Raw genomic sequence first — 12,264 nt, 5'->3', positions numbered from 1 at the left:
CATAGTTTGGTTATCGTGGACATCGCTGCTATAAACATTGGAATACAGGTGCCGCTTCAGGTCACTACATTTTTTTTTTTTTTTTTTGTAAATACCTAGTAGTGCAATTGCTAGGTCATAGGGTAGCTCTATTTTTAACCTTTTAAGGAATCTCCTACTGTTTTCCAGAGTGGCTGCACCAGTTTGCATTCCCACAAGCAGTGTAAAAGAGTTTCCCTTAAAAAGACTTACTTTAGTTAAAGAATGTTTTAAACATAAAAGATTGACTTACATGATGAAGTATGAATTAATAAAAGCTTTATATCTATACAGCTTTTCCAAGTTTAGAGAGGCTTTCCTACACACAGCCTCATTTTATTGTCAAAACAATCCTGATATATAGGAAGAACATTATTATGTTCATTATATAAATAAAAACTATGTTTAGTTCATTTAGAATCACCTTAATAGGCTTTAACATCTTTCCATGGTTTTAAACCATGTTTTAAAATGAAGTAATGCTACTTAAACAAATTGAACACATTCATTACCTTATTATAGGCTGCTTAAGCTTGAATTTGTCCTAATTATTTAAGAATTAAAACGTTTAAATATTCTTTAAAAAAGAAAACTGTAAGGGAGGTTAGGAATGGAATAGACTAAATAATTCTCTGGGCCTTTCAATTCCAATTCATATATTCCATGACTTGACTAAAGTCATGTGGCCAGAAGTGATAGCCCTTGGACTAAAAATTGCAATCTTTCTGAATCTTTTATCAATTTTCCTTCTATCCATTTTATTAGCTAAATTTAATGTTTGAAACAGGTCACAGATCTTCAAGATCCAAGCATCAGGTATATTCAGTCATTCGATACTTACTGAATACTTAAACTTTTCCATGTCCCAGAGATAAAGGAAACATCAGACATGGCCTCAGCCTCATGTAACTCAGTCTAATGAAGAAGTCAAATCTGTAAGCAAATGATTATAATAAAATCAGATAATTGGGTGAAGGAATTTTGGAAAGATTATATCCTGAGGCTTAGAAGGATTTCAGAGAGTTGATTTTTGAACAGTCTTGGAGGAACAGAGGGGGGGTTCCCATATGAGCAAAAAGGGAGAAGCACATTATTGAAAGGTGAAATGGAATGTGAATGAGTGTGGGGCAGTGGATCTAGACCCGACCCAAGGAGAGCTATTGTCCATTAAGGAAAGATTCAAATTCTTCAGGGCCTTTTATATGTAGTGAGTAAGTTTGCATTTTATCCTGATACTGATAGCAAGCCAAGAAAGCTTTTGAATAAGGAAAAGCCAGGATTGATTTTGCAGGTGGGAGCGATAACTCTGATATGAGATACATGTTGAGTAGGTGAGAGTGATGTGCAGGGAAGATAAAGAGAGAGAGCTCTTAGAAGACTACAATACAACCTCAAGTGGAAACAACGAGATTTTGAACATAAGGATGTTAACAAAGGCATATTCAGGCCACATTTCTAAGTGAAATTTGATTTATCAGATACAGAGGAAGATTATGCTAACATTTCCAGCTATTGGTTAGGTGGTTTTGTCTTTAACTGAGCTACAGAAAAGGTGAATTCTTGGTGTTAGCAGAGTCTTGAACCATAAGAGTAAGTGGTTTATAGAGAAAAATAAGGGCTTCATTTTGTGACAGACTTCAAAGCACTGGTGTTCCCTTATTCAGAGTTCAGTAAAAAGTTGGAAATATGTTTAGAGTTCAGTAAATCTGGGCTCAGGATACAGAAAGTGTAGTAATAGTGAGCAAATGCTATCACTGATAATATGAAGGAAAGTGGAGAATAAAAAGCAAGCCCTTCTGAATATATATAATTGAGTAGTTAAAATATAATGTTATAGCTAGTGCAGTTAATTTCATTTAATTCTCAAATTTTCACTGGCATTGGAATACGTTCAGAAGAAATGCATCTCTAAATAAATTTTTCATTTAAAAATTTAAAAAAAAGGCAAGGAAATGTAGTGAGAAAGAATGGATTAAGAAATAGGAAATAGAGAATAGGTTAGAGTAAAAATAAAATTTTTAAGAATAAAATTTTTAAAAATTTAAGAGTAAAATGGAGAGAGAGTTTTTCTTCCATCTGTGAAGTCACAGATCTCTTTTGGGGACTTAAGAGCAAACATGAAAACTCCCAAAATATATTTTTTTGTGAGAATTTTGCTGATTTTTTGTTCCTATGATTTATAGATAAGTTGGATATAGTATTAGCATATCATACATTCTGAGTAAATAAGCACTACTTTAAAATATGTTACAATTATGCCTATATACATGTTTGAACAAAGAGAATCCCTCTGTGAAGATGCATGGAGAGAAAATCAGATGCTTTTAAATCTGTGTATTGTTACAGAGATCCACTGATATATCGGTATTCTAGCTTAGTAAAGACATAGAAACAGCAGTCTACTTGTAAATAGTGATTGTTGCATAAGGTAGGATGCTAGATCTTGGGAAATACAAAACATGAAATGAATAACACTTGCTTAAAGGCAATCAATATCCTTTTCTATGACTTCACACAAAAATTCAGTATCATCCCTCTTGGTTGTTAGAGTCAACCAGGTTCATGTGGGTGGTGTCACTTAGGGGCCTCTCATCCCACTTAGAGTTAGATGGTCATGAGGTCAGAGTCATCTGGAGGCTTTTTCACTCATGTGTGGTGCCTAAGTGGGACATTAGGATGTCTGCTTGGGCATGTCTTTTTTGCTCTCATGCCTTCTCTCCATGCAGCCTTTCCACATGGGTTCCTTCATGGTATGGCAGCCTCAGTCATTAAATTTCTCACCATGGCAACTGGCTTCCCCTAAGCAAGTGTACCAAGAGCTTAAAATCATCTTAAGAGGTAAAATAAAACAATAATGATACTTCAAAGATTTATTTATTTGAGAGAGAGAGATAGAGAGAGAGCATGAGCGGGGGGAGAGGGAGGCAAAAAGAGAGGGCGAGAGAGAATCCTCAAGCAGACTCCTTGCTGTGTGTGGACCCCAACATGGGGCTTGATCCCACGACCCTGCAATCATGACGTGAGCTGAAAGCAAGAATCAGATGATTAACTGACTGAGCCACCCAATTGCCCTGACAATAGTACTATTTTAATTATCACCTGTTTCTATGCCAGATATTGTGAATATGTTTTATTTTATTCTCCTAATAACCTTGCAAAGTGAGTACCACTACTTCTGGTTTAAAGATGAGGCAACCAAGATTCAGAATTGTTGTATAATCCACATTGCTGTAAAGTAGGCAGTCCAGGTTGTCCGATCCAGTTGTGTTGGCCAATTTAAGTTTAAGCTCTTGTCTTGCTAGAACCCATATCCTTTCTCCTATGCTGAGCCACCGCTCATAAAACCATGAAAAATTAAATGGCACTACAAGAGATAAATAACAGTTCAATACACAATACACATGAATCCAGTATGATTAATTGCCAAACTAAAATACAGATAACAAGTACTCTAGGAGTACAACAGAGAGAAAATTCCCTAAGAACTAGTATTTCTGAGGAGCTTTCTTAGAATAAGTGATCTAAGTGCCACAAAGTTTTGTTCATAAACTGAAGATAATTCAACAAGGTATACATTTTTTTTTGTTTATCAGACATTTTTGCTTACCTCCAAATCCTGTGGATATATTTTTCCCTTATGTAGATATTAAAATTCCAGATCTGTAAAAGGCAGAACAGATACCATTTTCTTCAAGTGGCTTAGATAATAACTCTTGGTAATCTAGATAGTTTTGCTGATTTCCTTTTTACTGTATTAGATTATATGACCATTATTATTTAAGCCTAAAAGGGAGTCCAATCCGCTGATTAAAGCAGGAAGAAAGGGTTATTTCATTAGAGGAGGCAGTTGTACTTTCTTTTATGGGGAGAATGATCCCATGTTAAATTGGAGTAATATTTTTCTCTGCTCATTACGGGGCGGGGGGGAGGACAGAGAGAGAGAGAGAGATTAAGAAAGGTCTTATACAACCCTAAAATGCACTTCAAAGTCTGCTTTATGCCTGTTAGATGTGTTAGAAGCAAGTTTAGAGCTTCAGCTTGTGTTGACTCTGGTTTCCTACTGCACACCCTCCACCCTGCTAACCCCCCCACTCCCTGCTTCCCACCCCTGCCCTAGTGAGGGCTCCAATGAGGATCTGTTCCAACAAATACAGATTCCAAAAAAAAAGGGGGGGGGTGGAAATGACACATGCTTATAGGAGACCTGCAGCCAATTCATCTTCATGCTGATTAAATTGCCCAAATCAAGTCAAGTGGGCCCATGACAAATTAGGCAGTAGAGCCCCTTGATGGGTTTGCAAGCTAGTTTCGCAGAATTCAGTTTTGCCAGAGAAAGCAAAGAGGAATAAATTTGCCCAGGGCATGTCTACATACAAGTGTTGTCCAGAATTTTTTTTTTTCCCATGACACTTTCTATTCCTGGACTTCCACATTTTTAAGACTTCTGTGGCACCATCCAGAATCTTTTGGTTTGGTAAAAAGTGTAATGCAACGATCCCAACAGGCAACTAGATAGAGTCTATGCTACCGGAGGCAGAAATGTAGGCAAGACAACCAGATGCCTCCAGGCATCTCAGGTAGTGGTTGCCCACATTGTATTTGCTTTGCAAGTCAGCGTCTCTTGAATGCCTGCCTGCTTGCACACTTCAAACTCAAACGAGATCAAACTCTTGCAGTTGGCTTAATACCCAAGTCATGCTCTGTGACTTGTCTATGTCCTTTGCACTCGTTCTTCACTTGCCTGCTTAGCTTCAAGTATCAGCTCAGATGTTTTGCTCTCCAGGAAACTTTCCGAAGCCCCATTCCATACCATGCACACTTCTATCATGTCCCTGAACGAGTCTGTCAGAGGCATCCATGTATTACATCTGGCTTCATCAGCACACTGAGAATAAAGATCACTCCTTTTTCATCCTTGCATTTCAGTGCTCAGCTCCATGCCTGACTCGTAGTTTGAGCTCAGTAGTAGCAAGGAATAATGCAAACTGGCAATTTTAAAAAGTAGAAATTCAAATGACATATGATAACACAGAAACCTGTTCAATCACATATAGAAGAAACTGTTTTGGTTGTCTTCATTCCTGTCCTCAAAACTCCCCTAAGAGTTTTCTCCCAGTAGTGTTTGAATTACGTACAGTTAACTGGACCAGTGACGGATGGGCATTTTTCTTAAGCCAGACCAATCAAGGTCCTTTACCTAAAACTTTTGTGTAGGATACTAGGCAGTGTTTACCTAATGCTTTCAAAATAGACATACCAACAATTCTACAACTAAGATTTTTCTTCTTAGTAATCGGTGTTATACATAAAAATATATTTAAATATATTTAAATTAAGGTACCTTGACACATTAGAATCCTATGGAGCCTTTAAAATTTATGGTTTGGAATAGGGGCCAAAAATCCAATGCCAGTAGCATCAGGCAGGAAATATATATGAGTGAAATGATTTAAGTGCAAATATATATGTATTTAGCATGTGAACTGTGGGGACCAGAGTTATCTAAGATGTTTGCGTCCTCTCTCAAAAGTAAATGGCTATTCAGTTCTAGCCAATTTTGTTTCCCAAGGATGTATACTGAATATAGCTTGATCTTTTGATTTTCCAAGAGATTAAAATTAAGTTAATTGTGAAAATCCTTTTTTTTGAAAATTTTTTACTTGCTAGCTGAATTAAAAAATAAAATATATGTGCAAGCAAATCCAAATGGTGTTGGTATACTAAATTCATCCAAGAGGTCAACAGTTTGTAATTTCTGTTTAGAAAAATACTCAATTCTACAGTTGCGTGTCCAGTGTACTTACTATCTGTTCCTAAGTTTGAGAAAGCTATTAAAAAATAGTATCAAGAGAGCTTTCTCCTAAGTCAGGAAAAGAGAAAGATGTCTGCTTACTATGTAATTATTCTGGAAATCCCAGCCAAAACAACATTAAAAAACCAAAGCAATAAATAAGTAAAAACATAAATAAGTAAAAGAACAATATATATTGAAAAGCCAGTATTCTTCCTTTTTACAGATGTTATAAACTAGTGATTCAATTTCTAAGGGTTATACTTAAAGATAAAGAAAGATATATATTTAAGGAAGTTAATCTAGATATACTAAATTAGAAAAAATGGAAATAATCTAAGTGCATAATAGTGATGCTTAGGTTAAATAATATGCATTCCTACAATGAGATATTCTACAGTAAAAAAAACTATATAGATGTGTATGCATATGTTTAACAAGAATAATTATAACATTTTAAAGTGAAAATTATTTTATAAATATTATACATCTACATCTAGCTTTCAAATTGCTTATTTCCAGTGATGGGATTAGAATCTTCTTTTTTTTTTTCTGATTTAGTTTTTACAATGACATGTACTCCCTATATCATTAGGCAATGATACTTTACATTTTAAGTTGCAAGTTTTACTACTTTAATGGTAATAAAAAGATTTAACAAAGTAGATTTAATTTTAGTAAGGAGCCAGTTTCCCACCTATTTAGTAAACCGTGATAAATCACTAAGTAATTTTTTGAAGGACAAGATGCTCAAGAGTGTCAGATAACTCAGAGAAGTCAGGAAAGACAAATACTGAGGAGTGTTTGTAGGATTTGGTAATTAGTAGGTCAATCATTGTGACCTTTACAACTCCACATTAAAAGCGGGGAAAGTTTGTTCCTAAAATCAAAGAGATGTCATTTTTCCCTTGTCTAAATCAATTTGTTCAGTTTTAATGCTTCTTGATACTGTGAAGGGTGTTGAGAACTGTTTTTGTCTCTTAAATTAAATATAAGCATATAATTAAATTTTCAGAGAACTTACTTTGCCAAGTCAATTTATAGGAGACACTGATTATTGTCCACAAATGAATAATACTTAATGATCAAAAAGCATGCTAAGATTAAATATTTAAATGCTCATTAATCCGTTGTTTCATTTATCCATTCAACAAATATTAAATGGTTGGTAGGTGCCAGGCATTGTTTTAGGTATTCTGGGATTACAGCTAAGAACAAAACAAATAGCATGTACTTCTGGAGCTTTTATGCTAGTAAGGAACAGATAGAAAAAAAAAAAAAAGTAAAACATGTAGTCAGGCTACTGGTGATCATGCTATCAGGAAAAACAAATCAAGAAGGAAGGAGCAGGTTGTTTGGAGTGGGGGCAGAAGTAGAGCCATCCAACATGCCATACCGAAAAGGATCTTGGAGCACAGGCCAAGTAGAGGTGAGGGCAGACCTTATGAAGTTTCCAGTTTCCCTCTTGTTGCCATAGAAGGTCATAGGAGGGTCTTAAGCAGAAGAGTGGTTGGCACTTCTGACCTAGGTTGAAAAAGGGTTCAGTCTCAATGCCATATTGAGAATAGCCAGTGGAACATACAGAATATTCCTCATTGCCTCTCTGGATCCATTCTTGGGCCTTCCCTACCCCTAAATCCCTGGAGCTGCCTTGCCCTCCAACATCCAAATGGGTTTGTGCAAAGACAGGTATTTGTAGGACATCTGTGGGAGAATGAGAGAGAGGTTTGGATACTCATCTCTTCTGCCCTGATGGATCATGGTTTTGGTACTGTCTCTGTCTTCACTCATGTCATTTAAAAATTTAAGTAATAGGCTTTAAAGACTGAATGTTCCATGTTTGATTATGTTATGGTCTAATTCCCCTTGGTATTATTTGTAATCAAGTTTTTAAATGTGCCTTTTAAAAGCCGTCCCTCAGTTCATTTCTTCTTTTATAGAGCTGCATGCCAGTGGCGATGCACCAGGTTTGTTTTCTACTGAACTTTCCCTGGGTAGATATCTTGTTGATCACATGCTGGATGGTAGCAGGGGAAAGCCAGTGTTCTGCCCTTGCCATTTTGGGAGGTCTGCACGGCAGTGCACCGTGGCACTCTGCCCATGTTTTTACCCATAAGAAAAATACACGCGAATAATAAGAAACAGCTGCTTCTTTCCTACACTGCCCCCACTGCAGTATTTAGCCTATAACTCCTGCTCCATGGACCTTATGTTCCACTCTACAACTTGGGAGAAGACTGCTGGTGGGTCAAATTGAGTATGTTCATTTCCCTTTTTACTATAGAGAAGAAAACACAGTATTTTCCCTATTTAGCCAAGTATCTCTGTGGCTTATATTTACTGGTGGCCTTTAAGTAAGACCAGTTCCAGAGTTAACCTTTCTTCTCCCCATCTGGGCTCAGTTATCATTCAGGTTCATTTTTTTTTTTTTTTTTCAAATTGGTTTTCTCATTCTTGGTCTGCGGCTGACTTCCCTCTGGGAGGTTGGCAATACCGCCCAGTAACTGGAGTGAGTGCCTGATTAAAGATTGTAGCTAATGACATTTGGGATGGACACAATGTTGTTATGCTTTCATGTCTCTCTTTTTTTCTTCTAATAGTTTCTTATTAGTTAAAACCTTAAGTAATGCATGTGAGTTTCTTGGAAATGTTAAAACATTTCTTTTTATCTGCTATACTTTAATGCCAGATTGTGTGTAGGCCAGTGACCTAGAAAAGCCATTTCCTGATATATGGTGTGTAATTTAGCCAAACTGGTTTGATTACATTACCGGGTATGATTTAGGCCCATGGAAGAGTCAACCAGCAATTTGATTGAAGCCACACTCTGCCTTGTCATCCAAAGATCTGAACAGAAGCCTTAATTAGGCTGGTTGATTAAGCAAAAATCCAATTTTAGTTGGTTACCTGGAGAACAGTACCACAAGAATCAATATGGACTTGAGCATTACTTTTTTAAAAAGAGTAACAATGGGAGAGGAATACTTTCTTTCCTATTTTTTCTATTAGTTTTGTAATGATACAGCATCCATTTTTGATCAAATGATGGAGAGTGTCATTGAATCATTTTTTGAGTCTGAAGGAATCTGAATTCGAGTCATGTTCTATTTCCTCTTAACTAGGAGGCACCCCCTTGAAAAATGGATCTACTTTTTACTCTTAGAGGTCCTTGGGGCATTGAACCAATATTGGAAGATGACTTTCACAGATTCAAAAGGGGACCAGAATAAAAAAAGTCAGAGTTCCTTTTAGTGATACCTTTGAGAGAGTAATCTTTTCTGCTAACAATTTACTTGCCAAAGAGTCAAAATGATATAGATTATGAAAATGTCCCTTAGTGAAATAAAATAATTTGAGAAATCCTATTCATTTCACTATCAGAAGACATGGAATAGGCAGCATTTTAAAGCAGTTATTCTCCTGTTTATAACTTCTTTCTTCTCTCACTGTTTCAGTTTTGTCTCCTTGAGCTCTTCAGGAATGACATCTGCCAGCTTGGCACAGACAACTATTTTTGGATTTCCCTGTTCAGATCTTCATTGCTGAAGTGTGATCTTTTTGTTGGATATTTATTAAGAAAATAAAAATCTTAAAAAAAAAAAAAAAGAATGCCAGGGTGGCTCAGTGGTTGAGCGTCTGCTCAGGACAAGATCCTGGGGTCCTGGGATTGAGTCCTGCATTGGGCTCCCCGCAGGGTGCCTGCTTCTCCCTCTGCCTATGTCTCTGCCTCTCTCTGTGTGTGTGTCTCATGAATAAATAAATAGAATTTAAGAAAAGAAAATAGCCAGATTATTTTTCATGTGACATGGAGAAATTATGCTATTATCTTTTAGTCAGGCTTAGTCCTGAAGGCTTAATTCTAACTAAAATCTTTATTTTTGATAAAAGAAGGAACTTTTCTACTTGCAAGGACTTTTTTGAGATGCCTTACTTGAGCTTTTCTGTTTGATTTGTTTTGGTTTTTGATAGGAAGAGAGAGAAAAGTGGAGAAATACAATAGTCTTTGTGTTAACATTTTGCTGACGATGTCCACATTTCAGTAGATAAGCACCAGAATACTCTAAGAAAATATCTGATTTGTTCTCTCACAGAGAGAAAAAAAGGAAATATCAGATGTGTTAGGATATATTCTATAAACCTTTATGGGTATTATGTTTATTTAATGCCATATTATTAAATTAATGGGACGTATGAAGATTTACTGTGCTTGGTTTTAGACCTGTGTTATAGTCCTACTTTTGTTACTCATAATCTAGGCTAATCGCCTGACCTCTCTGCAGCTAAAATGACAGCAGAAAAGATGAGCTATTCTCCCAAAGAGAATGAAAATTTATCCTAGTTCATTCTGAATTTCAATCTGATTGAATCTACCACCTCCCACCTTACTTCCTTGGGGAACCACACTGAATGGTATTCCATACAAAAAAATGTCTGCACCAAGCTATTTAGGAAATGCTGGAATAGATAGTAACTCTATTTAGCTTTAACATTTATGGTTCCATGTTTTTATGTAATAGCTAAAGTAAAAATTTTCCTGTTGTTTCAGTCTAGGCATCTCTACTTTTATAGAATTTCTTTAAATGGATATAGGAAAACAAATGGACTTTTGGCTAACCAAGATGAGAAGAGTAGATATCTTTCCATTTATCCACCTGCGTTTCCTGTAAAGATGTTAAATAATATTACTACCAATTAGAGAATTACTTTGGAATCAGAGACAAATTAAGGTTTAATTATTACCTTGTTTGACCAACCATTGGCCAGTTTCCTTATGGAAGAAGAGAACAAGTTTTAACTTATTTTAAAACTCTCTTTGAGTGTTACTCTAGAATGTTTTACATATTTAACTAAGCCCAAACTACCAAAAATTTTCAGGGCTTCCTGGGTTTCTCTCTGAGCATTTGTTTACTCTGGGAAGATAAATCTTATGTGATGGCTTTTCTTTTTAATCCATGTTAAAGTCATCATGATAAGTGGGCCATTGTAAAAACTCTTTTTTTTTAATTTTTTTTTTTATTTTTTAAGGAGATGATGTGACTGTTCTAATAAGGTGAGTGGGTGGAGGAAGGAGCTTAGTAATACTGACCATAATTCAGTTAGGTTTGTAATCAAGACTAAATGGAGATCAAAAAGGAGGAAATGGGGATTTAGTATTCACACAAAGAAAATGTTTCAAAAACATGGGATAACTGGATGAAATTGAATAGGCTACAGAGAAGGGGTAAGGAAATGGCAGGAGTGGACACAGATGGAAGAGAAAAGAATTCTGAGAAATAAATGACTGGCTTTCTGCTTGAGGGATGTACTTGCCATCTAGTTTTAAGTGGAATTTTAGAAAAACTCAAGTATCAATGTGTGTAGAAGCACCCAAGAAGTTTAGTAAGAGATTAAATCTGTTAAAAAGAAAGCTAAGAACTTGTGAAAGCTACTTTTTCCCTCTCCTGGTGTCCCTATCCCCAAATACTTAGCAATTCCAAATTCAATTTGGAATAATTGTCTCTCATTTTCTCTAAATGAATAATTAGACATCCTATTAGTCAACCATGCATCTGAGTTTTCTGAATATAATGCTTGGAACTATTAATTCAGCTTCATAGATAAAATAGTTATATACACATGACAGTGCTTTATCTTGATTTTTAGATTTTCCTTTTTTACCTAACATTTCAAACAGTCCTTAAAGTTATATAATGAAAAGGAATCTCCCTACAACATAGTACTTTGGTTGCCCATTTTATTTGACCAACAGAAATGGAAAGACTTTTACATTGAGCACTTATGTACTAACGACATAGTCTGCTATTAACTTTTTACTTTTGTTAACACAAATGTATCCACCTCTGCACCTTTTCATCTAACTTATTTTGGATGCATTTCAAAGTAAATTGCACATTTATTTCCTCCTAAATATTCTAGCATTCTTAGATTTTGATATTTATTATATCAGACTTCACTAGTTTTTACTTCCGATACATAATTTAAATACAATGAAATACAATATGTTTGCTGAGTTTTTACAAATGCATGTGCATACATAATCCAAATCCATTTCCAGACACAGAATGTTATCATCAGCCAAAAAGCTTCCTCATGGCACTTTCTAGTCAATCTTCACTCCCACCTTCTTAGAGGCAACCACTGACATTCTTTCTGCCATTCTAAGTTTGTCATTCTATAATTTCCATGTAAATGGAATCAAACAGAATGTTGTCTTTTATGTATAGCTTTTTTTCTCTATTAGCAGGATGTATTTTAGTTTAATCTATATTTTTTTTTACTAACTTCTCAGAAAGCTGAACATGCCACAGTTTGTTCATCTGTTTTTGTTTGGTAGACACAAGGCTTTTTCTGTTTTTTGGCCATTATCAATAAAGCTTCTATATTTTAATTTTTTGATGAACTTATGTTTTCATTTCCTTTAGATATATACCTAAGAATGGAATTGCTGGGTCGTT

General features: G+C 35.5%; 1 long non-coding RNA gene across 1 annotated transcript; it reads right to left on the bottom strand.

The window, feature by feature from the left end:
* Positions 1–4,765: 4,765 nt before the first annotated feature.
* Positions 4,766–11,955, bottom strand: LOC140631609 (uncharacterized). Its single transcript, XR_012029136.1, has 4 exons — positions 11,844–11,955; positions 8,581–8,716; positions 7,206–7,333; positions 4,766–5,003 (listed from the first exon to the last, which is right to left on the bottom strand). It is a non-coding gene; the product is annotated as an uncharacterized lncRNA (long non-coding RNA).
* Between the last annotated feature and the right edge of the window lie 309 nt (positions 11,956–12,264).

The sequence above is a fragment of the Canis lupus genome, chromosome 4, assembly GCF_048164855.1.
Source record: "Canis lupus baileyi chromosome 4, mCanLup2.hap1, whole genome shotgun sequence".
Lineage (NCBI taxonomy): Eukaryota > Metazoa > Chordata > Mammalia > Carnivora > Canidae > Canis > Canis lupus.
Note: the sequence above shows the minus strand (reverse complement) of the source record. Positions and strands in the feature narration are given on the sequence as shown.